At 33.1% G+C, this 27,603-nt stretch overlaps 1 protein-coding gene across 1 annotated transcript in view; it reads left to right on the forward strand.

The window, feature by feature from the left end:
* LOC139485007 (glycine receptor subunit alpha-2-like) overlaps positions 1-27,603 on the forward strand; it is a 100,599-nt gene that overhangs the window by 7,356 nt on the left and 65,640 nt on the right. The window lies entirely within an intron of this gene.

The raw sequence follows: 27,603 nt of genomic DNA on the forward strand, positions 1-27,603 counted from the left end.
AAATATACCTTCATGTGCTACTTTTTGAATAAAATGAGGTCTAAATCTTATATAATTGCTCAAAATTCGGATTTGTGGACGTATTTTTCCTTTCGACAGAAATATATAACTTTTTTCTTTGAAAAGATAAACACAAGCTGTTTTTTGTTAAATTATTTGTTAATTCTGTTTTATATAAATGTCCTTTTTGTGCAATTTGTTTTTCAAATTACTCATATATATGTTCCAGACCGTATGAGTATTTGGACCGTACGCGTACGGTCTGGACCGTATGCGTACTTTTTCAAAATACTCATACGGTCGGACCGTACGCGTACGGTCTGATTAATATGATTAAGAAGTTGCTTAAGTTTATAAGTTACAAATGTATGTAACAGATCAACATAACTTAACTCTCAAATTAATATGGAAAAGTTCAATTGTAATTGAAATAAAAACCTTATTTTTTAACTATTTAAAAGAGGGACGAAAGATACCAAAGAGACAGTCAAACTCATAAATCTAAAACAAACTTTCAAAATTTCAATTGTTCATTTGTTCATTTTATCCATCTAATTGCAATGATAACAATTTATAAAACTAAAAATAAATGTTAGTTTAAATTTAACCCATATGATCCAACAACATGTATGGTCAGCTCTTACTGGACCATATGCGTATACTCATACGGTCCAAATACTCATATGGTCTGGAACATATATAAAATATTCACGAATGTAGAAAAAAACGTCATTTTTTTGCTGTATATTTATCAACTTTAAAAAAAAATTGCACTATTTACGTTATCATGAAAATTGGCACCTATATTCTTCTTACGTTATCAAACCAAATGGAATTTTTAAAAGAGGGGTCTATGAACTCGTTTTCAAGATAGATAAGTTTGAATGCTAAAAATCAGTCGAAAACTGAATCTTTTCCCGATAAGTCATAGTTTGACGTCTCGAAAATAACAATTTACGTTAGCAACGTCATCGTCTCCCCTGTAACTGTATCGTATGCCCATAAATATCAGCATTTACCCTCTTAGTACGTCTTTTCCCAGATATTTTTATAATTATATAGATTGATTTTCAAAATGTTTAATGAATGGATGAGTTTTTCTTTGAATTTTTCAATAATCAACTGGATATTGAGTTGATACTTGGTATATATTGTATTAGTAGAGTGACAGATCACGAAAAAGGTGCTTATTTTACGACTTTAATTGACCGGCATACCTGCAAGCCAATACCTTAAGCTAAGTTTTGTGCCCGGTGTCATATGGTATTTTGAACCCCCTAAAAAGTGAACCCGGGGTCAAAATACCATGCGGTAAAATGACCCCGGGGTCATTATACCGCATGGTATTTTGACCCCGGGGTCATTTTTCACATATGGTATTTTGAACCCCCCTGCGGTATATTGAACCCCCCTGTTTTTGATAAAATGTATTGCAGATAATCTAATTTACAATTAATTGGCTATCATTTTTTTAAATTTGTGGTTTTAAGTAGGGGGTTCAATATACCGCAGGGGGGTCAAAATACCATGGCTAAGCAAAATTTTCAAAATATCTTTTCCAGCATTTTTAACACATACAAACCACTTATTGGAGTATTATAACTATGTTAAGGAGTTAGAATAGGTTGAATTTTTGAAATTGAAGGTCTATAGTAGGGGGTTCAATATACCGCAGGGGGGTCAAAATACCATGGCTAAGTAAAATTTTCAAAATATCTTTTCCAGAATATTAAATACATACAAACTACTTATTAGAGTATTACAACTATGTTAAGGAGTTAGAATAGCTTGAATTTTTGAAATTCAAGGTCTATAGTAGGGGGTTCAATATACCGCAAGGGGGTCAAAATACCATGGCTAAGTAAAATTTTCAAAATATCTTTTCCAGTATATTAAATACATACAAACTACTTATTGGAGTAATATAACTATGTTAAGGAGTTGGAATAGCTTCAATTTTTGAAATTCAAGGTCTATAGCAGGGGGTTCAATATACCGCAGGGGGGTCAAAATACCATGGCTAAGTAAAATTTTCAAAATATCTTTTCCAGTTTATTTAATACATACAAACTACTTATTGGAGTAATATAACTATGTTAAGGATTTAGAATAGCTTGAATTTTTAAAATTCAAGGTCTATAGTAGGGGTTCAATATACCGCAGGGGGGTCAAAATACCATGGCTAAGTAAAATTTTCAAAATATCTTTTCCAGTTTATTTAATACATACAAACTACTTTTTGAAGTATTATAACTATGTTAAGGAGTTAGAATAGCTTGAATTTTTGAAATTCAAGGTCTATAGTAGGGGGTTCAATATACCGCAGGGGGGTCAAAATACCATTGCTAAGTAAAATTTTCAAAATATCTTTTCCAGTATATTAAATACATACAAACTACTTATTGGAGTATTATTACTATGTTAAGGAGTTAGAATAGCTTGAATTTTTGAAATTGAAGGTCTATAGTAGGGGGTTCAATATACCGCAGGGGGGTCAAAATACCATGGCTAAGTAAAATTTTCAAAATATCTTTTCCAGTATATTAAATACATACAAACTACTTATTGGAGTAATATAACTATGTTAAGGATTTAGAATAGCTTGAATTTTTGAAATTCTAGGTCTATAGTAGGGGGTTCAATATACCGCAGGGGGTTCAAAATACCATGGCTAAGTAAAATTTTCAAAATATCTTTTCCAGTTTATTTGATACATACAAACTACTTATTGGAGTAATATAACTATGTTAAGGATTTAGAATAGCTTGAATTTTTGAAATTCAAGGTCTATAGTAGGGGGTTCAATATACCGCAGGGGGGTCAAAATACCATGGCTAAGTAAAATTTTACAAATATCTTTTCCAGTATATTAAATACATACAAACTACTTATTGGAGTAATATAACTATGTTAAGGAGTTGGAATAGCTTGAATTTTTGAAATTCAAGGTCTATAGTAGGGGGTTCAATATACCGCAGGGGGGTCAAAATACCATGGCTAAGTAAAATTTTCAAAATATCTTTTCCAGTATATTTAATACATACAAACTACTTATTGGAGTAATATAACTATGTTAAGGAGTTAGAATAGCTTCAATTTTTGAAATTCAAGGTCTATAGTAGGGGGTTCAATATACCGCAGGGGGGTCAAAATACCATGGCTAAGTAAAATTTTCAAAATATCTTTTCCAGTTTATTTAATACATACAAACTACTTTTTGAAGTATTATAACTATGTTAAGGAGTTAGAATAGCTTGAATTTTTGAAATTCAAGGTCTATAGTAGGGGGTTCAATATACTGCAGGGGGGTCAAAATACCATGGCTAAGTAAAATTTTCAAAATATCTTTTCCAGTATATTAAATACATACAAACTACTTATTGGAGTATTATAACTATGTTAAGGAGTTAGAATAGCTTGAATTTTTGAAATTGAAGGTCTATAGTAGGGGGTTCAATATACCGCAGGGGGGTCAAAATACCATGGCTAAGTAAAATTTTCAAAATATCTTTTCCAGTATATTAAATACATACAAACTACTTATTGGAGTAATACAACTATGTTAAGGAGTTAGAATAGCTTGAATTTTTGAAATTCAAGGTCTATAGTAGGGGGTTCAATATACTGCAGGGGGGTCAAAATACCATGGCTAAGTAAAATTTTCAAAATATCTTTTCCAGTATATTAAATACATACAAACTACTTATTGGAGTAATATAACTATGTTAAGGATTTAGAATAGCTTGAATTTTTGAAATTCTAGGTCTATAGTAGGGGGTTCAATATACCGCAGGGGGGTCAAAATACCATGGCTAAGTAAAATTTTACAAATATCTTTTCCAGTATATTAAATACATACAAACTACTTATTGGAGTAATATAACTATGTTTAGGAGTTGGAATAGCTTCAATTTTTGAAATTCAAGGTCTATAGTAGTGGGTTCAATATACCGCAGGGGGGTCAAAATACCATGGCTAAGTAAAATTTTCAAAATATCTTTTCCAGTTTATTTAATACATACAAACTACTTATTGAAGTATTATAACTATGTTAAGGAGTTAGAATAGCTTCAATTTTTGAAATTCAAGGTCTATAGTAGGGGGTTCAATATACCACAGGGTGGTCAAAATACCATGGCTAAGTAAAATTTTCAAAATATCTTCCAGTTTATTTAATACATACAAACTACTTATTGAAGTATTATAACTATGTTAAGAAGTTAGAATAGCTTGAATTTTTGAAATTCAAGGTCTATAGTAGGGGGTTTAATATACCGCAGGGTGGTCAAAATACCATGGCTAAGTAAAATTTTCAAAATATCTTTTCCAGTTTATTTAATACATACAAACTACTTATTGAAGTATTATAACTATGTTAAGGAGTTAGAATAGCTTCAATTTTTGAAATTCAAGGTCTATAGTAGGGGGTTCAATATACCGCAGGGGGGTCAAAATACCATGGCTAAGTAAAATTTTCAAAATATCTTTTCCAGTATATTAAATACATACAAACTACTTATTGGAGTATTATAACTATGTTAAGGAGTTAGAACCTTGAATTTTTGAAATTCTATATACTATAGTAGGGGGAAATTTTACTTTGCCATGGTATTTGGACCCCCCTGCGGTATATTGAACCCCCTACTCTAGGCCTTTAATTTCAGAAATTCTGGCAATTATAACTTTTTTATGTAGTTAGAATACACCAATAAGTAGTTTGTATGTATCAAACTTGCTGGAAAAGATATTTTAAAAATTTTACTTTGCCATGGTATTTTGACCCCCCTGCGGTATATTGAACCCCCTACTCTAGGCCCTTAATTTCAAAAATTCTGGCAATTCTAACTCTTTTATGTAGTTAGAATACACCAATAAGTAGTTTGTATGTATTAAACTTGTTTGAAAAGATATTTTCAAAATTTTACTTTGCCATGGTATTTTGACCCCCTGCGATATATTGAATCCCTTACTATAGACAATTCAAAAAAATCTGCCAATTTTAGCTCTTATATGTAGTTCATATACACACACAAGTAGTTTGTATGTATTAACTTTGATGGAAAAGATATTTTGAAAATTTTACTTTGCCATGGTATTTTGACCCCCCTGCGGTATATTGAACCCCTCACTCTAGACCTTTGATTTAAAAAGTTCTGGCATTTCTAACTTTTTAATGTAGTTAGAATACACAAATAAGCATTTTTTATGTATTAAACTTGCTGGAAAAGTTATTTTGAAAATTTTACTTTGCCATGGTATTTTGACCCCTCTGCGGTATATTGAACCCCCTACTCAAGGCCTTTAATTTCAGAAATTCTGGCAATTCAAACTCTTTTATGTAGTTAGAATACACAAATAAGTAGTTTGTATGTATTTAACTTGCTAGAAAAGATATTTTGAAAATTTTACTTTGGCATGGTATTTTGACCCCCTGCGATATATTAAACCCCTTACTCTAGACAATTCAAAAAAATCTGGCAATTTTAGCTCTTATATGTAGTTAATATACACACACAAGTAGTTTGTATGTATTAACTTTGATGGAAAAGATATTTTGAAAATTTTACTTTGCCATGGTATTTTGACCCCCCTGCAGTATATTGAACCCCTTACTATAGACAATTAAAAAAATCTGGCAATTTTAGCTCTTATTTGTAGTTAATATACACACACAAGTAGTTTGTATGTATTAACTTTGATGGAAAAGATATTTTGAAAATTTTACTTTGCCATGGTATTTTGACCCCCCTGCGGTATATTGAACCCCTCACTCTAGACCTTTAATTTAAAAAGTTCTGGCATTTCTAACTTTTTAATGTAGTTAGAATACACAAATAAGCAGTTTGTATGTATTAAACTTGCTGGAAAAGTTATTTTGAAAATTTTACTTTGCCATGGTATTTTGACCCCCCTGCAGTATATTGAACCCCTTACTATAGACAATTAAAAAAATCTGGCAATTTTAGCTCTTATTTGTAGTTAATATACACACACAAGTAGTTTGTATGTATTAACTTTGATGGAAAAGATATTTTGAAAATTTTACTTTGCCATGGTATTTTGACCCCCCTGCGGTATATTGAACCCCTCACTCTAGACCTTTAATTTAAAAAGTTCTGGCATTTCTAACTTTTTAATGTAGTTAGAATACACAAATAAGCAGTTTGTATGTATTAAACTTGCTGGAAAAGTTATTTTGAAAATTTTACTTTGCCATGGTATTTTGACCCCTCTGCGGTATATTGAACCCCCTACTCAAGGCCTTTAATTTCAGAAATTCTGGCAATTCAAACTCTTTTACGTAGTTAGAATACACAAATAAGAAGTTTCTATGTATTAAAATTGCTGGAAAAGATATTTTGAAAATTTTACTTTGCCATGGTATTTTGACCCCCTGCGGTATATTGAATCCCTTACTATAGACAATTCAAAAAAATCTGCCAATTTTAGCTCTTATATGTAGTTCATATACACACACAAGTAGTTTGTATGTATTAACTTTGATGGAAAAGATATTTTGAAAATTTTACTTTGCCATGGTATTTTGACCCCCCTGCGGTATATTGAACCCCTTACTATAGACAATTCAAAAAAATCTGGCAAATTTAGCTCTTATATGTAGTTAATATACACACACAAGTAGTTTGTATGTATTAACTTTGATGGAAAAGATATTTTGAAAATTTTACTTTGCCATGGTATTTTGACCCTCCTGCGGTATATTGAACCCCCTACTCTAGGCCTTTAATTTCAGAAATTCTGGCAATTCGAACTCTTTTATGTAGTAAGAATACACAAATAAGTAGTTTGTATGTATTTAACTTGCTGGAAAAGATATTTTTTAAATTTTACTTTGCCATGGTATTTTGACCCCCTCCCCCCTTTTTTACCATGGAAAATCAAAACTACCCTTATATATATATATATATATATATACATATGTTATAATTACAAATAATTAAAGCATTCAAGCTACATATGGTCTAGTTATAATGTGTCAATAAGTATTTTGAATGACATTTTGTTGGTAAAGACTTCAGAGCACTTATACCAAGCAAAGATATTTCTTTTAATTGAGCATGGAAAATGTACCTCCCCTTCTTGTATGAATGATTTTTTAATCTATGATAAGCTTTAAAATAATGTAAAATGTTCTAATATTCATCTAGGATGAAAAAAACAGGGGGGTTCAATTTACCATGGGGGTTCAATTTTCCATACAGGGGGGGTTCAATTTACCATGGGGGGGTTCAATTTACCATAGCGGTATTTTGACCCCGGGGTCAATTTACCATGGGGTTCAAAATACCATATGACACCGGTCGTAGACATTTCAATAAAATCGAAAGAAAAAAAGCCATTTGGAATTTTTTTCAAATTTTAAGATGGGAAAAAATTTTAATTTTGTTACTTTTTTTTTTTGTCTTTTGACATATGATTTTGCATTTTATATAGAGTTTAATTGTTTATGTATAATGCAAAACTAGAATTCCTTATCTTTTTCTTAATTTTGTCCATTTTCTGTCATTTCAGCTAAAGCACACTTATTTTTGAAGAAGTGGTTACAACATTTGTAAATTTAGATCACATTGATAATTTCATGATTTTCCGAATTAAAATGTTTTAAACTTCCTATTGTAAAGTTTCGAAGCCATTCCAATTCAGAATTTCTTATAAATTAACTTAAATGAGAATTTTTAACTTTGCATTATAGTTCAATGAATATGATATGGACCTCCTCGTTGTTCTAATGCTCATTGAAAGATTGTAGTAATGTTTCTGAACTTCCTGTCGACAAACTGCGAAAAGTCCTGGCAATAACAGAATGCTATTTTATTGTTTTATATATAAAAATGAAAACATAAAAAAAAAAGTATATTTATACAATTAGTTTACTATAGGATAGATTGATTTAAAAAGTTACATTGATATAATACGTTTAGTATAGGACATTTTGATGACTTAGAGTAAATGAGCGATTTGTTGACTTAGAGTATATGAGCGATTTGTCGGGTTTTTTTTTCTTTTCAGGGAAAAATGACAATAATTGTTATAAATGTTTTATAGATGTGTAATTGTAATCTGTGATATGTATATAGAAGTGAGATTATGATAAAGATAAAAAAAAAAAATTAAAAAAAAACTTAGATTCGATTTCTTTTTCTGTAGAAAGCACCGAACAAATTGTTCCATTTTGGACCGGTTCTTACAAAAGGCTAAATCTGAAATTTCGTCTGTAACCTAGGCTCCGGTTATAGATACCAAGCCTCGACATGGCAATAGTAATTTTAACTGTGAAACAATGTTTAGATATGTCAAAACGTGCTGGTCAACAATATGCTGTGCAAACATTTGACAATTAATTGTATGCTGTTGCCCAAATAAAAAATGGTCTATTCCAGACGTGTTCGAGGATGAACTTTGGTATATGAGGCTAGCTCTCATGGCTCTTTTGTTTAATTGAAAAGCATTGTTCAATTGGTGTTAATTAATTTTGAACAGTTCATTTTCTAAAACATCCAAAAGCGCTGAAGGTATTGCACAGTGTTTTTTTAAAGAACATATGTTGCCATTGTTTGATTGTTTAAAGAATTCAGAATACACTCTTGTAAACTATCACCAACCTTCTCATTTTTGGATATGTTTCCTAGTGCAGTTGAGATATTGTTACAGAACATTAGGGCTGAACGGAATGAATAGTGACTTTTACATTTGAAAATGGAAGCTGCAATGTTGTAATACTTTTTCATTACCTATCTGACGAACTATGCTAGGTGGACACCAGCCTACATATTGAATATGTTGAATCTGTTTGAAACGGTAAACTCTGTCTTTATGTCAGGTGAGTTTTCAATCAGACATAAACATATGGAGCCTTAAATAGTATCTGGAGTGATATAGCTACAAAGAAGACTATTATTAAGTATTATAAAGGTTGTAGAGGCATCATGTAGGACTGACAAGGAAAAAAACACTGTACTTCGATGGATGCTTACAAGATACATCCTTGCGCATTTTAGTTCTGAAATGTGATCAAGATCGGGATTAGCAACAGATGCAAAAATTGAAGACGAAAACAAGCCAACGGCAATGACACTAGACAAGAAGAATTGCCGGTCATCCTTAGGCATTGATAAATACTAGTATTTCTACAGAAATTAAAGCCTTATCTTCTTAAATCCCTTGAACGTGGCAACCAGATGGTTCAATCTTTTGTGGAAGACTGCTCTTATAACTTGATACGCCTGACGCGCTTTTCGTCTACACAAGACTCATCAGTGACGCTCAGATCAAAATAGTTAGAAACCCTAACGAGTATAAAGTTGAAGAGCATTGAGTACAAAAATTCCAAAAAAATGTGCCAAATCCGGTAAGTTTTCAAACGGGAGATTAGGAATCGCCGTTAACATTGGAAGTGCATTTGTCGACTCATAATATGATCCGAAAGGAAAGTACGGGTATCTTCATAATGATTTAAACAAGCTAAGAAGGGTGGAGTTTGCCGCCACAAAAGATGAAAGTCTTGTGAAAATTCTCCAATGTGAAACACGTTTTTACAGCACACACCACGTGCAATGCTTCAAATGCAAGTTTGGTTAAACTTTCATATTGCTAAACTAGTGATCATACTTTCCAAAGACTCTGGTTGGTAAGAGGGTAAAAACGGTTTGCTCTCGGTTTTCTTTCAGGGACCTATGTCAGTAGATTTCCTTCAACATCTTGTTTGTACGTAGACGGACAAGGGAAAACAGCTTGCAATAACAACTGTGTACGCAACCAACAAAAATCCGCGTACACCAATATTTGTTCATGTGAAGGGTCTGATGGTTGTAGAAATTATTTAAGGGCATACGATACAGTTTTGATCCTGTATTTACAAGTTCATGAAAATTTGCATATAGGCTATTTTTTACCTGTTTAAATCAAATATGTAATAAAAAATATACCTTCATGTGCTACTTTTTGAATAAAATGAGGTCGAAATTTTGTATATTTGCTCAAAATTCAGATTTGGGGCCGTAATTTCTTTTTCGAAAGAAAGACATAACTTTTTTGTTATAAAAGATAAAAACAAATTGTTTTTTATTAAATAATCGGTAATTTCTGTATTTTATAAGAATCCTAAAAAAATGTGCAACTTTTTATTCAGAAATAACTCATATTTATCAAATGTTCATGAACTGATGAAAAAACGTCATTTTTTACTGCATGTTTATCAAAATTAAAAAAAATCCTCTATTTACAGTTTTATAAAATTTGGGTCACATAATCTCCCTGCAAAATGAAACAAAATGCCGTTTTGAAAAATAGGGGTCCATGAACTCGTTTTCAAATTAAATCAGTTTGAATGATAAAAATCAGCCGAAAAATGCATCTTTTCCCGATATGTCACAGTTTGACGTCGCGAAAATAACATATTACGTTAGCAACGTCATTACCTTCCCTGTAACTGTATCGTATTATGGCAAGCCGTTCTCGTCAAAACTATGTTTAAACCATTTTTCGAGAAATTTACACACTGAGAATTATAAAAAAAACACACTGAGATTTAAAAACTTCAAAACACACACTGAGAATTAAAAATTACACACTGAGAATTAAAAATTACACACTGAGATTTCATAACGACGCACTGAGATTACAAAAATGAAAAACACACACTGAGAATTGAAAATTACACACTGAGAATTGAAAATAACACACTGAGATTTCAAAAAGACACACTGAGAATAAATAAATTGAAAACACACACTGAGAATTTGAAATTACACACTGAGAATTTAAAATGACACACTGAGATTTGTGCGCACTTTTTATGCGCACATATCTAATTAGCATACTTAATCTGAATCTATTACAAGCTTAAAGCAACTAGGGGACAGAACTCGTTAGTCCTTCGATTTGGTTCCAAATTATTCTTAAAAAAACTTTAGAAATACAAGGACAAGAAAAATACCCGCTTATTCTTATTACAAAATATTTATACCAAATGGTGAAAACTTTATATTAAAATTATAAGAAAACTTGGAACAATTTGCACTGAAAAACATATAATGCAGTGAAGTTTTTACTCAAGTGTCTATAATAGCATATAAACGTAACAAAAATATAAAAGATTAACTTGCGAAATCAGGGTAACAGTTGGAAGACTTTTTAAAAGGGACCCATGCTAAAACGGTTTTAAGTCCCGATACACTGGTAGTAATGATATGAATTATAGACAACAAACTTGTGAATATGAGCGATGTTAAGTCATGAAATTTATTACGAATGTTAGTTGGTTGAAGGAATCGCATTTCACTATAATGTCAAGAGTTTTTGAGATCAAGATATTAATCTGTTGAATTATTCATCTCATGAATATTCATTAGTAATTTGCATATTAATCTCAGTGTGTATTTTTGAAATCTCAGTGTGTAATTAACAATTCTCAGTGTGTGTTTTTCAGTTTATTTATTCTCAGTGTGTCTTTTTGAAATCTCAGTGTGTTATTTTCAATTCTCAGTGTGTAATTTTCAATTCTCAGTGTGTAATTTTCAATTCTCAGTGTGTGTTTTTCATTTTTGTAATCTCAGTGCGTCTTTATGAAATCTCAGTGTGTAATTTTTAATTCTCAGTGTGTAATTTTTAATTCTCAGTGTGTGTTTTGAAGTTTTTAAATCTCAGTGTGTTTTTTTGTAATTCTCAGTGTGTAAATTTCTCGAAAAATGGTTTAAACATAGTTTTGACGAGAACGGCTTGCCATATCGTATGCCCTTAACTCACCGAGCAATATTGGAAGAAGACGACGATGAAAACGATGACTGATGTCAGGTTTTCGTAGGTGTCATGCCCTTTGTTTGTTAAAATACCCCATACAACCACTCTTTCTAAGGGGTCCATGTGTGCTTTTGTTATGCAAAAAAGCCTAAAAGGTTCATCATTAAACTCATTTGATTTAATTGCCTTGTGAAATATTTGTGCCTGGCAATAAATATACATCAAAGCAAAAACCATCGTGGCTTTGATTCTTTTTATAAACGCCGTAAAATTCAGAAATATATCTTAAGAAGTTCATGCGATGTAAAAAAAAAAATGAATTGAGATTCGGTTGTTCCATCTTCTATTTTGTTGCTATAGACTGAATTCCCTTTAAAATGTGCATTTGGTGGTTTCATTATTTTCAAATTAAGTTGAAAATGAAATGTCAAAGTTTATTTCATCATAAATGTTTTGTTTAGTAACAATTTAGATATTTTTTGGAGACTTTTTATAACCTCTTGTGAAAAAAAAATGACAATAGTGAAAAACTCAATCACTAACCTTTGACCTTATTTCACCATATTTCAATTCTTCGACCAGGCAAATATTAAAGTATAAATACTTCTCTTTCCAAAAAGTCATAATTTAGCCTGCAGGTATGGTGGTCCATTAAAGTTGAAAAATTGTTGGCTTGGTCACTCCACTATATTATGAGTGGTCAAATAAATATAAGTGGCGTTCAGGTTGACTTTTTTTTTTACTTAATTATAGAGATAAAACACTTACAAAATTTAAAGAAAATTGAAATGACCTAGTTTCGCTATGTGATCGATTGCTGTACTTAACTAGCACTAGCAGACGTTTAACGTACATATATCGGTTACTTATGAAAAGAGAATAAATGTAGAATATTATACATAATTTGTATACATGCTTTCCAATTAAGATATTCATTCAACCTAAACAGTTCAGGGAATACTATAGATGATGTTATTACGTATTACGGGATGATAAATGTAGAAGATTTTGATATCCTTTGTTGTGATTAATTTTCATTAGCTTTGTAACGTCTATTATTTCTGGTTATTTCTTAGGTGATATTTGTATTTTCCCGCGGTTCGTATAGTAAAGCGGGAAAATATTGTATTGTCGTTACGTTTTCATAAATATTCATAAGGCATGACAAAATTGACCAATCAGAAGTTGAATTTTGTCTTACGATATATTGGTGTTTTTCAAGCGCTTCACTTTCTAGCCGTCGTTCAACATAGTAAGCTGCATGGACGCCGATATTCAACAAACTATACGTGCCGAAGTGCATAATGCTGTACAAAACACCCAAGAAAAGTTATTGGACAATATGACAACTTTACTAGAGTCTCGTTTAGACGGTTTTCAAAGAAGAATTCAGGAAAACCAGAAATCCTTGTCAGACACACAGATAGCCAAGATAGATGAAAATATGTCCGACACATATAAGTTCCGCAAAAGAGGTAATGAAGAGCAGTACAAACACAACCACAAAGTATTCGTGAAGATGAGGGAGGCCACAACCGAGATGGAAGCAGACAACATCAGTCAGACAAATGTTAACAACGCGAAACGGAAGATAACTGAAGGTATGGACATTATCAAGAACAGGCAAAAGCTAATCAAATTAGCTGATTCGTCAGACGCAGGGTGGCGGGTAGTAGCTGAGTATATTGCTAATCCTTTGGCTGAGAATTCCGAGGACGAAAGAAAAATGTACAAAGCACAGTCACGGGCAGATACCAAGATGAAAAAAGAAAAACTGAAAAAACGTACAGACCAAAGGACCACTCCATACAACAAAACAACGACATCAAATTCTACGGGAAGTCAGTCGATACCTGTTAATGTCAGCAGTGGATTTGGAAGACCTGGGAGATGCTTTTATTGCCACGAGAGTGGGCATTGGATAAGGCAGTGTCCAAAAGCCACAACAGAACAAAAGAATAAGATAAGTATAAATAGTACTTACAATTTTAGTCGCATAGAATCGAGCGCACCTCTGTTATGTAAACAAATATCAGCTGATTTTAAATCAATGAAAAGTACACACACTAATGTATGTCAAGGTAACGGTACAGGTGTAGGGTATTTAAAAGAAAAGGTAGACTCGTGGAAAGAGATAGGTGCTACAATTTTCGTTGTTGATATAATAGAAAACGGGTATAAAATACCATTTAGCACAGTACCTCGAGAAACAGAATTAGAAAACAATAAAACTGCACGCGACAACTCTTATTTTGTCGCCGATGAGATAGAGAAACTTTTAGAAAAAGGTTGCATACGTCGAGTAAAAAGTAAACCTCACGTTGTCAATCCATTAACTGTAGCAAATAATAAAGGCTCAAAATTAAGATTGGTTTTAGATGCGAGGCATTTAAACCCACATATTGTAAAATTCAAACACAAGTATGAAGACGCAACAACTGCCAGACAGTTGTTTGAGAAGGGAAACTATGTATTTTCCTACGATTTAAAAAGTGCATATCACCACATAAAAATATGTCAAGCAGATACAACTTTTTTAGGTTTCAAATGGGCAAATGAATACTATGAGTATAATGTTTTGCCATTCGGGTTATCCTCTAGTGGGTATATATTTAGCAAAGTAATGAGAGAGATCGTTAAACATTGGAGAGGTAGAGGCATAAAAATCGTTATGTATTTGGACGATGGCCTAGGTGGAGGTAACAGTTTTGATAGTGCTTTAGAATCAAGTGAAACAATCAAATCCGATTTAGAAAGGTTTGGATTTGTTTTGGCACATGAGAAATGCAACTGGTTGCCAGTTCAAACGTTAGAATGGTTAGGTTTTTTATGGGACATGTCGGAAGGGGTTTTAAGACTCACAGAGAAACGCATAACTAAATTGAAAGGCACTTTGGTTATTTTCATTTACCAGTTTAGAAGTGGTATTAGGCTATTCAGAGTAAAATTTGTGGCCAGTATTGTAGGCCAAATCATATATATGCAGGCAGTATTAGGTGATCAGGCACGATTAAGAACTAGATATTTATATGAATCTATATTGTATAGAGCAAGTTGGAATGCTAAAGTACTAGTTAGTACAGAAGCACTTAAAGAGTGCACATTTTGGCTACAAAATATATGTAGTTTAAACGAGACAGGATCTCAATTGTGTCAGTTGACATTTAATGAAGATCAAGATTATCACTTGTTCTGTGATGCATCTGGCAAGGGTTTTGGCGGTCATTTGACCGCAGGTTCAAAGGACGAACCGTTGGAAATGTTTGGAAGTTGGTCAGTAAATGAACAAAACAAAAGCTCAACTTGGCGAGAGCTAGTAGCAGTAAAGAGAGTATTACACAATTTTACAAATTTAATAAAGGATAAAATCATTAGGGTATACACAGATAACAAAAACGTAACGCACATACTCAGAGTCGGAAGTCGAAAAGCATCACTACATGAAAATGTGATGCAAATACATGAAATTTGTAAGAATCAATCAATTAAATTAAGTTCTGTTTGGATTCCACGTGAACAAAACACACACGCTGACATGTTAAGTAGACGGTCAGATTGTGATGATTGGGAGGTACAGGACGAAATATTTACATATCTAGATCACTTGTGGGGTCCGCATAACGCCGATAGGTTTGCACATGACTACAACACCAAGTGTAAGCATTTCAATTCAAAATATTGGTGTCCAGGAACATCAGGTATTGACGCTTTCACAGTTGATTGGAAAGGTAGAAATAATTGGCTTGTACCACCACCAAATTTGATTCCTAAAGTGTTAAACAAATTAAAACAAGAAAAATGCAATGCTACTTTAGTTATACCAGAGTGGACCTCTGCACCGTACTGGCCTATGTTAATAGATGAGAAAGGGAACATGAAAGTTTTCATAGTTGCACACATTTTCTTTCAGGGAGAAAACTTGACCAAGGAAGGCCGCGGTCAAAGCGGAATATTTGGACAACAATTTCTGAAATTTAGATTGATTGGTTTAAGACTACAATTTTAGATCAAAATATTTATGATTATTCTTTTTTTTAACAGGGACAAAATTAGATCGTACAGTAAAGGAGGCCATTAGAAATAGCGGCATCGATGGTGACAGTTATCTTTATGGGCTTTATCCAAAAATGTGCGAACTTTTAATAAACAGCAGAAGTGACAACACAGTCAAATCTTATTTTAATGCTTTTAAAAGATGGGAACGTTTCATATCTCTCCATGGACATGTTGCTTTACCAGCTCAACCAGTGCACGTCGCACTTTACCTTACAGACTTAGTTAACAACGGTTCCACTTATCATCCGGTGTATAATGCAATATATGGTATAAAATGGGCACACGAAATCAACAGTTTAAAAGATCCTACCACAAACACTTTTGTTACTTCAATACTAGAAGCGTCTAAAAGAGTTGCGCCAAAGAAGACTAACAAGAAAGATCCAGTAACTACAGACGTTTTGATAGAACTTTGTGATAATTTTAAAGATTGTTCTGATCTACTTGTGTTAAGAGATTTGACTATGATGCTACTTTGTTTTGCAGGTTTCCTTAGATACGATGAACTTAGTTCTTTGCGTTTCCTTGACATTGATATACAAGATTCTTTTCTGATTTTACATATAACTAAGAGCAAAACTGACCAATACAGGCAAAGCAATGAGGTTATAATAGCAAAAGGTTCTACAATCGCATGTCCCTATAATATGTTAGTTAAATACACACGTTTGGCTGGTTTTAGTGGTCATGAGAATACATTTTTATTTCGTCCTATCTACAGGTCAGGAGAGTTGTGTAAATTGATAAATAAGGATAAGAAACTCAGTTACACGGCGGCTAGGGAGTGTCTTCTTAAGAGAATTAGAATTATTCGTCCTGGTTGTAACATAGGTCTGCACTCGTTCAGATCAGGTGGTGCCACAGTGGCTGCTAACGCAGACGTTAGCGACAGGTGTTTGAAAAAACACGGCAGATGGAAATCTGACTCGAGTAAAGATGGTTATATCGTAGACTCCATAGAAAAACGTTTGAAAATTTCTCAAGTTTTAGGTTTATAGTTTCATATTTGGGATCGTGTACCCTTTCTTTGTATATTTCTATCACGTTCGACGGGCTGTCGGCAAATTTATATTTGTGTTTTAGTTATATTTAGTCATGGAGTAGAGGTAATACTTGTATTTTCCCGCGGTTCGTATAGTAAAGCGGGAAAATATTGTATTGTCGTTACGTTTTCATAAATATTCATAAGGCATGACAAAATTGACCAATCAGAAGTTGAATTTTGTCTTACGATATATTAATGTTTTTCAAGCGCTTCACTTTCTAGCCGTCGTTCAACATAGTAAGCTCCTTTATTTTTAATTGCTGATTGCAATTAAAGTTGTTTTTTCTGATTTTCTATTTGTATATGTATTTGCTAATTAAAGGTGTGGTCCGCCACTTTTATCCGGAGATAGGCTCGAGCATTGGCACGGATACAGGTTTCCATTCATATTCATATATCATGTGAACGATTGTTGGTTTTTCCTGGACGGCCTTGACTATCTATGAAGGGTAACATTCAGAAATTTAAGCGAATACACTATGGATACATTGATATTTAAAATATTGTATATATGTTTTAATATTTGTTAAAATGTGTACTGCTGGAAATTATTTGAGATACAAATTAAATACGGCGTCTATCACGTTCGACGGGCTGTCGGCAAATTTATATTTGTGTTTTAGTTATATTTAGTCATGGAGTAGAGGTAATACGGTGTAATCATAATCATCTGGTACAGGATGACATTCTTTCTTGAATTACTGAATTACTGATTTTTAGAGAGGTGTATACTTACATTGTGACCTCTCAAGAATTTTACTCAGAAAGAATAGTAATCCGATGAGATACAGATGAATGGCAGCTATAATAATTCAAAAACTTTTTAAAAAAAAAAAAAAAATACAAACTCAAAAATCACTGAAAAGGACAGTTTCAAATAAAATCAAAAGTTCTGTGGAATAATCAGAAAGATTCCAAGATCTACCCAATCAAAAATAATTTGTCAAAACAATTGATAATAACATGGCAAAACGTATAAAAGATGAACAGATTGACAAAACAGTATACAAAAGAATCGAACTTCGAAAAAAAATCCAAAAGTCCCTTATCAAATGGCAATATCAAAAGCTTAAATACATCAACAAATTGATAACAAATGTTAATTTCCGACTTGCTACAGTAATTTTTCCTATGGATTAAACCTGGTTTTATAGCTATCTAAATAAAACCTCTCACTTGCATGACAGTCGCGTATAGTTCCATTATATTGAAAACGATGCGTGAACAAAAACAAACAGACACAATAGGTAAAAATGTCAAAAAGTTGGGTATTGCAGTCAAAATTGTGTTAAAATGTTAATCACTATAATTACAAACAAATATGTTAAAATAAGAAACACAAAAAGGCATATAGACAAAACAAATTAACAAAAATGCAAGACATGAATACAAAATTTTACCATAGCACAATAACACAATTACGGGATGTATTATTACAGAGCCACGTCAAATGGATATCACCAAATAAGACTAAACAGTACACAAGTAATATTCAAAAATGACAAATGAAAGATAACACTACACAGAAACTAGAGATTAAGAGATACTTACCACAAAAAAAGTCCAGGCTTAATGCGGGGTTCACACATTGCCGATTATTGCTCCCGTTTGAGATCAGACAGCGATACGACACGAAAAGTGAAAAAGTCGGATTAGTATCCTCAATTATCTGGAATGTCCTATTATTGTCTGAACGCAGTCGTTTTAGTTCGTAACAGATTCCTACTGGTCGGGAAGGGTCCGAATAGTTCGGCAAAGCACCCCGACAGTTAGGTGCGTCCCGTAACATTCGGGGGAACTCAGCCTACATATTGAATATGTTGAATCTGTCTGAAACGGTAAACTCTGTCTTTATGTCAGGTGAGTTTTCAATCAGACATAAACATATGGAGCCTCAAATAGTATCTGGAGTGATATAGCTACAAAGAAGACTATTATTAAGTATTATAAAGGTTGTAGAGGCATCATGTAGGACTGACAAGGAAAAAAACACTGTACTTCGATGGATGCTTACAAGATACATCCTTGCGCATTTTAGTTCTGAAATGTGATCAAGATCGGGATTAGCAACAGATGCAAAAATTGAAGACGAAAACAAGCCAACGGCAATGACACTAGACAAGAAGAATTGCCGGTCATCCTTAGGCATTGATAAATACTAGTATTTCTACAGAAATTAAAGCCTTATCTTCTTAAATCCCTTGAACGTGGCAACCAGATGGTTCAATCTTTTGTGGAAGACTGCTCTTATAACTTGATACGCCTGACGCGCTTTTCGTCTACACAAGACTCATCAGTGACGCTCAGATCAAAATAGTTAGAAACCCTAACGAGTATAAAGTTGAAGAGCATTGAGTACAAAAATTCCAAAAAAATGTGCCAAATCCGGTAAGTTTTCAAACGGGAGATTAGGAATCGCCGTTAACATTGGAAGTGCATTTGTCGACTCATAATATGATCCGAAAGGAAAGTACGGGTATCTTCATAATGATTTAAACAAGCTAAGAAGGGTGGAGTTTGCCGCCACAAAAGATGAAAGTCTTGTGAAAATTCTCCAATGTGAAACACGTTTTTACAGCACACACCACGTGCAATGCTTCAAATGCAAGTTTGGTTAAACTTTCATATTGCTAAACTAGTGATCATACTTTCCAAAGACTCTGGTTGGTAAGAGGGTAAAAACGGTTTGCTCTCGGTTTTCTTTCAGGGACCTATGTCAGTAGATTTCCTTCAACATCTTGTTTGTACGTAGACGGACAAGGGAAAACAGCTTGCAATAACAACTGTGTACGCAACCAACAAAAATCCGCGTACACCAATATTTGTTCATGTGAAGGGTCTGATGGTTGTAGAAATTATTTAAGGGCATACGATACAGTTTTGATCCTGTATTTACAAGTTCATGAAAATTTGCATATAGGCTATTTTTTACCTGTTTAAATCAAATATGTAATAAAAAATATACCTTCATGTGCTACTTTTTGAATAAAATGAGGTCGAAATTTTGTATATTTGCTCAAAATTCAGATTTGGGGCCGTAATTTCTTTTTCGAAAGAAAGACATAACTTTTTTGTTATAAAAGATAAAAACAAATTGTTTTTTATTAAATAATCGGTAATTTCTGTATTTTATAAGAATCCTAAAAAAATGTGCAACTTTTTATTCAGAAATAACTCATATTTATCAAATGTTCATGAACTGATGAAAAAACGTCATTTTTTACTGCATGTTTATCAAAATTAAAAAAAATCCTCTATTTACAGTTTTATAAAATTTGGGTCACATAATCTCCCTGCAAAATGAAACAAAATGCCGTTTTGAAAAATAGGGGTCCATGAACTCGTTTTCAAATTAAATCAGTTTGAATGATAAAAATCAGCCGAAAAATGCATCTTTTCCCGATATGTCACAGTTTGACGTCGCGAAAATAACATATTACGTTAGCAACGTCATTACCTTCCCTGTAACTGTATCGTATTATGGCAAGCCGTTCTCGTCAAAACTATGTTTAAACCATTTTTCGAGAAATTTACACACTGAGAATTATAAAAAAAACACACTGAGATTTAAAAACTTCAAAACACACACTGAGAATTAAAAATTACACACTGAGAATTAAAAATTACACACTGAGATTTCATAACGACGCACTGAGATTACAAAAATGAAAAACACACACTGAGAATTGAAAATTACACACTGAGAATTGAAAATAACACACTGAGATTTCAAAAAGACACACTGAGAATAAATAAATTGAAAACACACACTGAGAATTTGAAATTACACACTGAGAATTTAAAATGACACACTGAGATTTGTGCGCACTTTTTATGCGCACATATCTAATTAGCATACTTAATCTGAATCTATTACAAGCTTAAAGCAACTAGGGGACAGAACTCGTTAGTCCTTCGATTTGGTTCCAAATTATTCTTAAAAAAACTTTAGAAATACAAGGACAAGAAAAATACCCGCTTATTCTTATTACAAAATATTTATACCAAATGGTGAAAACTTTATATTAAAATTATAAGAAAACTTGGAACAATTTGCACTGAAAAACATATAATGCAGTGAAGTTTTTACTCAAGTGTCTATAATAGCATATAAACGTAACAAAAATATAAAAGATTAACTTGCGAAATCAGGGTAACAGTTGGAAGACTTTTTAAAAGGGACCCATGCTAAAACGGTTTTAAGTCCCGATACACTGGTAGTAATGATATGAATTATAGACAACAAACTTGTGAATATGAGCGATGTTAAGTCATGAAATTTATTACGAATGTTAGTTGGTTGAAGGAATCGCATTTCACTATAATGTCAAGAGTTTTTGAGATCAAGATATTAATCTGTTGAATTATTCATCTCATGAATATTCATTAGTAATTTGCATATTAATCTCAGTGTGTATTTTTGAAATCTCAGTGTGTAATTAACAATTCTCAGTGTGTGTTTTTCAGTTTATTTATTCTCAGTGTGTCTTTTTGAAATCTCAGTGTGTTATTTTCAATTCTCAGTGTGTAATTTTCAATTCTCAGTGTGTAATTTTCAATTCTCAGTGTGTGTTTTTCATTTTTGTAATCTCAGTGCGTCTTTATGAAATCTCAGTGTGTAATTTTTAATTCTCAGTGTGTAATTTTTAATTCTCAGTGTGTGTTTTGAAGTTTTTAAATCTCAGTGTGTTTTTTTGTAATTCTCAGTGTGTAAATTTCTCGAAAAATGGTTTAAACATAGTTTTGACGAGAACGGCTTGCCATATCGTATGCCCTTAACTCACCGAGCAATATTGGAAGAAGACGACGATGAAAACGATGACTGATGTCAGGTTTTCGTAGGTGTCATGCCCTTTGTTTGTTAAAATACCCCATACAACCACTCTTTCTAAGGGGTCCATGTGTGCTTTTGTTATGCAAAAAAGCCTAAAAGGTTCATCATTAAACTCATTTGATTTAATTGCCTTGTGAAATATTTGTGCCTGGCAATAAATATACATCAAAGCAAAAACCATCGTGGCTTTGATTCTTTTTATAAACGCCGTAAAATTCAGAAATATATCTTAAGAAGTTCATGCGATGTAAAAAAAAAATGAATTGAGATTCGGTTGTTCCATCTTCTATTTTGTTGCTATAGACTGAATTCCCTTTAAAATGTGCATTTGGTGGTTTCATTATTTTCAAATTAAGTTGAAAATGAAATGTCAAAGTTTATTTCATCATAAATGTTTTGTTTAGTAACAATTTAGATATTTTTTGGAGACTTTTTATAACCTCTTGTGAAAAAAAAATGACAATAGTGAAAAACTCAATCACTAACCTTTGACCTTATTTCACCATATTTCAATTCTTCGACCAGGCAAATATTAAAGTATAAATACTTCTCTTTCCAAAAAGTCATAATTTAGCCTGCAGGTATGGTGGTCCATTAAAGTTGAAAAATTGTTGGCTTGGTCACTCCACTATATTATGAGTGGTCAAATAAATATAAGTGGCGTTCAGGTTGACTTTTTTTTTTACTTAATTATAGAGATAAAACACTTACAAAATTTAAAGAAAATTGAAATGACCTAGTTTCGCTATGTGATCGATTGCTGTACTTAACTAGCACTAGCAGACGTTTAACGTACATATATCGGTTACTTATGAAAAGAGAATAAATGTAGAATATTATACATAATTTGTATACATGCTTTCCAATTAAGATATTCATTCAACCTAAACAGTTCAGGGAATACTATAGATGATGTTATTACGTATTACGGGATGATAAATGTAGAAGATTTTGATATCCTTTGTTGTGATTAATTTTCATTAGCTTTGTAACGGCTATTATTTCTGGTTATTTCTTAGGTGATATTTGTATTTTCCCGCGGTTCGTATAGTAAAGCGGGAAAATATTGTATTGTCGTTACGTTTTCATAAATATTCATAAGGCATGACAAAATTGACCAATCAGAAGTTGAATTTTGTCTTACGATATATTGGTGTTTTTCAAGCGCTTCACTTTCTAGCCGTCGTTCAACATAGTAAGCTGCATGGACGCCGATATTCAACAAACTATACGTGCCGAAGTGCATAATGCTGTACAAAACACCCAAGAAAAGTTATTGGACAATATGACAACTTTACTAGAGTCTCGTTTAGACGGTTTTCAAAGAAGAATTCAGGAAAACCAGAAATCCTTGTCAGACACACAGATAGCCAAGATAGATGAAAATATGTCCGACACATATAAGTTCCGCAAAAGAGGTAATGAAGAGCAGTACAAACACAACCACAAAGTATTCGTGAAGATGAGGGAGGCCACAACCGAGATGGAAGCAGACAACATCAGTCAGACAAATGTTAACAACGCGAAACGGAAGATAACTGAAGGTATGGACATTATCAAGAACAGGCAAAAGCTAATCAAATTAGCTGATTCGTCAGACGCAGGGTGGCGGGTAGTAGCTGAGTATATTGCTAATCCTTTGGCTGAGAATTCCGAGGACGAAAGAAAAATGTACAAAGCACAGTCACGGGCAGATACCAAGATGAAAAAAGAAAAACTGAAAAAACGTACAGACCAAAGGACCACTCCATACAACAAAACAACGACATCAAATTCTACGGGAAGTCAGTCGATACCTGTTAATGTCAGCAGTGGATTTGGAAGACCTGGGAGATGCTTTTATTGCCACGAGAGTGGGCATTGGATAAGGCAGTGTCCAAAAGCCACAACAGAACAAAAGAATAAGATAAGTATAAATAGTACTTACAATTTTAGTCGCATAGAATCGAGCGCACCTCTGTTATGTAAACAAATATCAGCTGATTTTAAATCAATGAAAAGTACACACACTAATGTATGTCAAGGTAACGGTACAGGTGTAGGGTATTTAAAAGAAAAGGTAGACTCGTGGAAAGAGATAGGTGCTACAATTTTCGTTGTTGATATAATAGAAAACGGGTATAAAATACCATTTAGCACAGTACCTCGAGAAACAGAATTAGAAAACAATAAAACTGCACGCGACAACTCTTATTTTGTCGCCGATGAGATAGAGAAACTTTTAGAAAAAGGTTGCATACGTCGAGTAAAAAGTAAACCTCACGTTGTCAATCCATTAACTGTAGCAAATAATAAAGGCTCAAAATTAAGATTGGTTTTAGATGCGAGGCATTTAAACCCACATATTGTAAAATTCAAACACAAGTATGAAGACGCAACAACTGCCAGACAGTTGTTTGAGAAGGGAAACTATGTATTTTCCTACGATTTAAAAAGTGCATATCACCACATAAAAATATGTCAAGCAGATACAACTTTTTTAGGTTTCAAATGGGCAAATGAATACTATGAGTATAATGTTTTGCCATTCGGGTTATCCTCTAGTGGGTATATATTTAGCAAAGTAATGAGAGAGATCGTTAAACATTGGAGAGGTAGAGGCATAAAAATCGTTATGTATTTGGACGATGGCCTAGGTGGAGGTAACAGTTTTGATAGTGCTTTAGAATCAAGTGAAACAATCAAATCCGATTTAGAAAGGTTTGGATTTGTTTTGGCACATGAGAAATGCAACTGGTTGCCAGTTCAAACGTTAGAATGGTTAGGTTTTTTATGGGACATGTCGGAAGGGGTTTTAAGACTCACAGAGAAACGCATAACTAAATTGAAAGGCACTTTGGTTATTTTCATTTACCAGTTTAGAAGTGGTATTAGGCTATTCAGAGTAAAATTTGTGGCCAGTATTGTAGGCCAAATCATATCTATGCAGGCAGTATTAGGTGATCAGGCACGATTAAGAACTAGATATTTATATGAATCTATATTGTATAGAGCAAGTTGGAATGCTAAAGTACTAGTTAGTACAGAAGCACTTAAAGAGTGCACATTTTGGCTACAAAATATATGTAGTTTAAACGAGACAGGATCTCAATTGTGTCAGTTGACATTTAATGAAGATCAAGATTATCACTTGTTCTGTGATGCATCTGGCAAGGGTTTTGGCGGTCATTTGACCGCAGGTTCAAAGGACGAACCGTTGGAAATGTTTGGAAGTTGGTCAGTAAATGAACAAAACAAAAGCTCAACTTGGCGAGAGCTAGTAGCAGTAAAGAGAGTATTACACAATTTTACAAATTTAATAAAGGATAAAATCATTAGGGTATACACAGATAACAAAAACGTAACGCACATACTCAGAGTCGGAAGTCGAAAAGCATCACTACATGAAAATGTGATGCAAATACATGAAATTTGTAAGAATCAATCAATTAAATTAAGTTCTGTTTGGATTCCACGTGAACAAAACACACACGCTGACATGTTAAGTAGACGGTCAGATTGTGATGATTGGGAGGTACAGGACGAAATATTTACATATCTAGATCACTTGTGGGGTCCGCATAACGCCGATAGGTTTGCACATGACTACAACACCAAGTGTAAGCATTTCAATTCAAAATATTGGTGTCCAGGAACATCAGGTATTGACGCTTTCACAGTTGATTGGAAAGGTAGAAATAATTGGCTTGTACCACCACCAAATTTGATTCCTAAAGTGTTAAACAAATTAAAACAAGAAAAATGCAATGCTACTTTAGTTATACCAGAGTGGACCTCTGCACCGTACTGGCCTATGTTAATAGATGAGAAAGGGAACATGAAAGTTTTCATAGTTGCACACATTTTCTTTCAGGGAGAAAACTTGACCAAGGAAGGCCGCGGTCAAAGCGGAATATTTGGACAACAATTTCTGAAATTTAGATTGATTGGTTTAAGACTACAATTTTAGATCAAAATATTTATGATTATTCTTTTTTTTAACAGGGACAAAATTAGATCGTACAGTAAAGGAGGCCATTAGAAATAGCGGCATCGATGGTGACAGTTATCTTTATGGGCTTTATCCAAAAATGTGCGAACTTTTAATAAACAGCAGAAGTGACAACACAGTCAAATCTTATTTTAATGCTTTTAAAAGATGGGAACGTTTCATATCTCTCCATGGACATGTTGCTTTACCAGCTCAACCAGTGCACGTCGCACTTTACCTTACAGACTTAGTTAACAACGGTTCCACTTATCATCCGGTGTATAATGCAATATATGGTATAAAATGGGCACACGAAATCAACAGTTTAAAAGATCCTACCACAAACACTTTTGTTACTTCAATACTAGAAGCGTCTAAAAGAGTTGCGCCAAAGAAGACTAACAAGAAAGATCCAGTAACTACAGACGTTTTGATAGAACTTTGTGATAATTTTAAAGATTGTTCTGATCTACTTGTGTTAAGAGATTTGACTATGATGCTACTTTGTTTTGCAGGTTTCCTTAGATACGATGAACTTAGTTCTTTGCGTTTCCTTGACATTGATATACAAGATTCTTTTCTGATTTTACATATAACTAAGAGCAAAACTGACCAATACAGGCAAAGCAATGAGGTTATAATAGCAAAAGGTTCTACAATCGCATGTCCCTATAATATGTTAGTTAAATACACACGTTTGGCTGGTTTTAGTGGTCATGAGAATACATTTTTATTTCGTCCTATCTACAGGTCAGGAGAGTTGTGTAAATTGATAAATAAGGATAAGAAACTCAGTTACACGGCGGCTAGGGAGTGTCTTCTTAAGAGAATTAGAATTATTCGTCCTGGTTGTAACATAGGTCTGCACTCGTTCAGATCAGGTGGTGCCACAGTGGCTGCTAACGCAGACGTTAGCGACAGGTGTTTGAAAAAACACGGCAGATGGAAATCTGACTCGAGTAAAGATGGTTATATCGTAGACTCCATAGAAAAACGTTTGAAAATTTCTCAAGTTTTAGGTTTATAGTTTCATATTTGGGATCGTGTACCCTTTCTTTGTATATTTCTATCACGTTCGACGGGCTGTCGGCAAATTTATATTTGTGTTTTAGTTATATTTAGTCATGGAGTAGAGGTAATACTTGTATTTTCCCGCGGTTCGTATAGTAAAGCGGGAAAATATTGTATTGTCGTTACGTTTTCATAAATATTCATAAGGCATGACAAAATTGACCAATCAGAAGTTGAATTTTGTCTTACGATATATTAATGTTTTTCAAGCGCTTCACTTTCTAGCCGTCGTTCAACATAGTAAGCTCCTTTATTTTTAATTGCTGATTGCAATTAAAGTTGTTTTTTCTGATTTTCTATTTGTATATGTATTTGCTAATTAAAGGTGTGGTCCGCCACTTTTATCCGGAGATAGGCTCGAGCATTGGCACGGATACAGGTTTCCATTCATATTCATATATCATGTGAACGATTGTTGGTTTTTCCTGGACGGCCTTGACTATCTATGAAGGGTAACATTCAGAAATTTAAGCGAATACACTATGGATACATTGATATTTAAAATATTGTATATATGTTTTAATATTTGTTAAAATGTGTACTGCTGGAAATTATTTGAGATACAAATTAAATACGGCGTCTATCACGTTCGACGGGCTGTCGGCAAATTTATATTTGTGTTTTAGTTATATTTAGTCATGGAGTAGAGGTAATACGGTGTAATCATAATCATCTGGTACAGGATGACATTCTTTCTTGAATTACTGAATTACTGATTTTTAGAGAGGTGTATACTTACATTGTGACCTCTCAAGAATTTTACTCAGAAAGAATAGTAATCCGATGAGATACAGATGAATGGCAGCTATAATAATTCAAAAACTTTTTAAAAAAAAATAAAAAATACAAACTCAAAAATCACTGAAA

This window comes from Mytilus edulis, chromosome 8 (genome assembly GCF_963676685.1).
Source record: "Mytilus edulis chromosome 8, xbMytEdul2.2, whole genome shotgun sequence".
Lineage (NCBI taxonomy): Eukaryota > Metazoa > Mollusca > Bivalvia > Mytilida > Mytilidae > Mytilus > Mytilus edulis.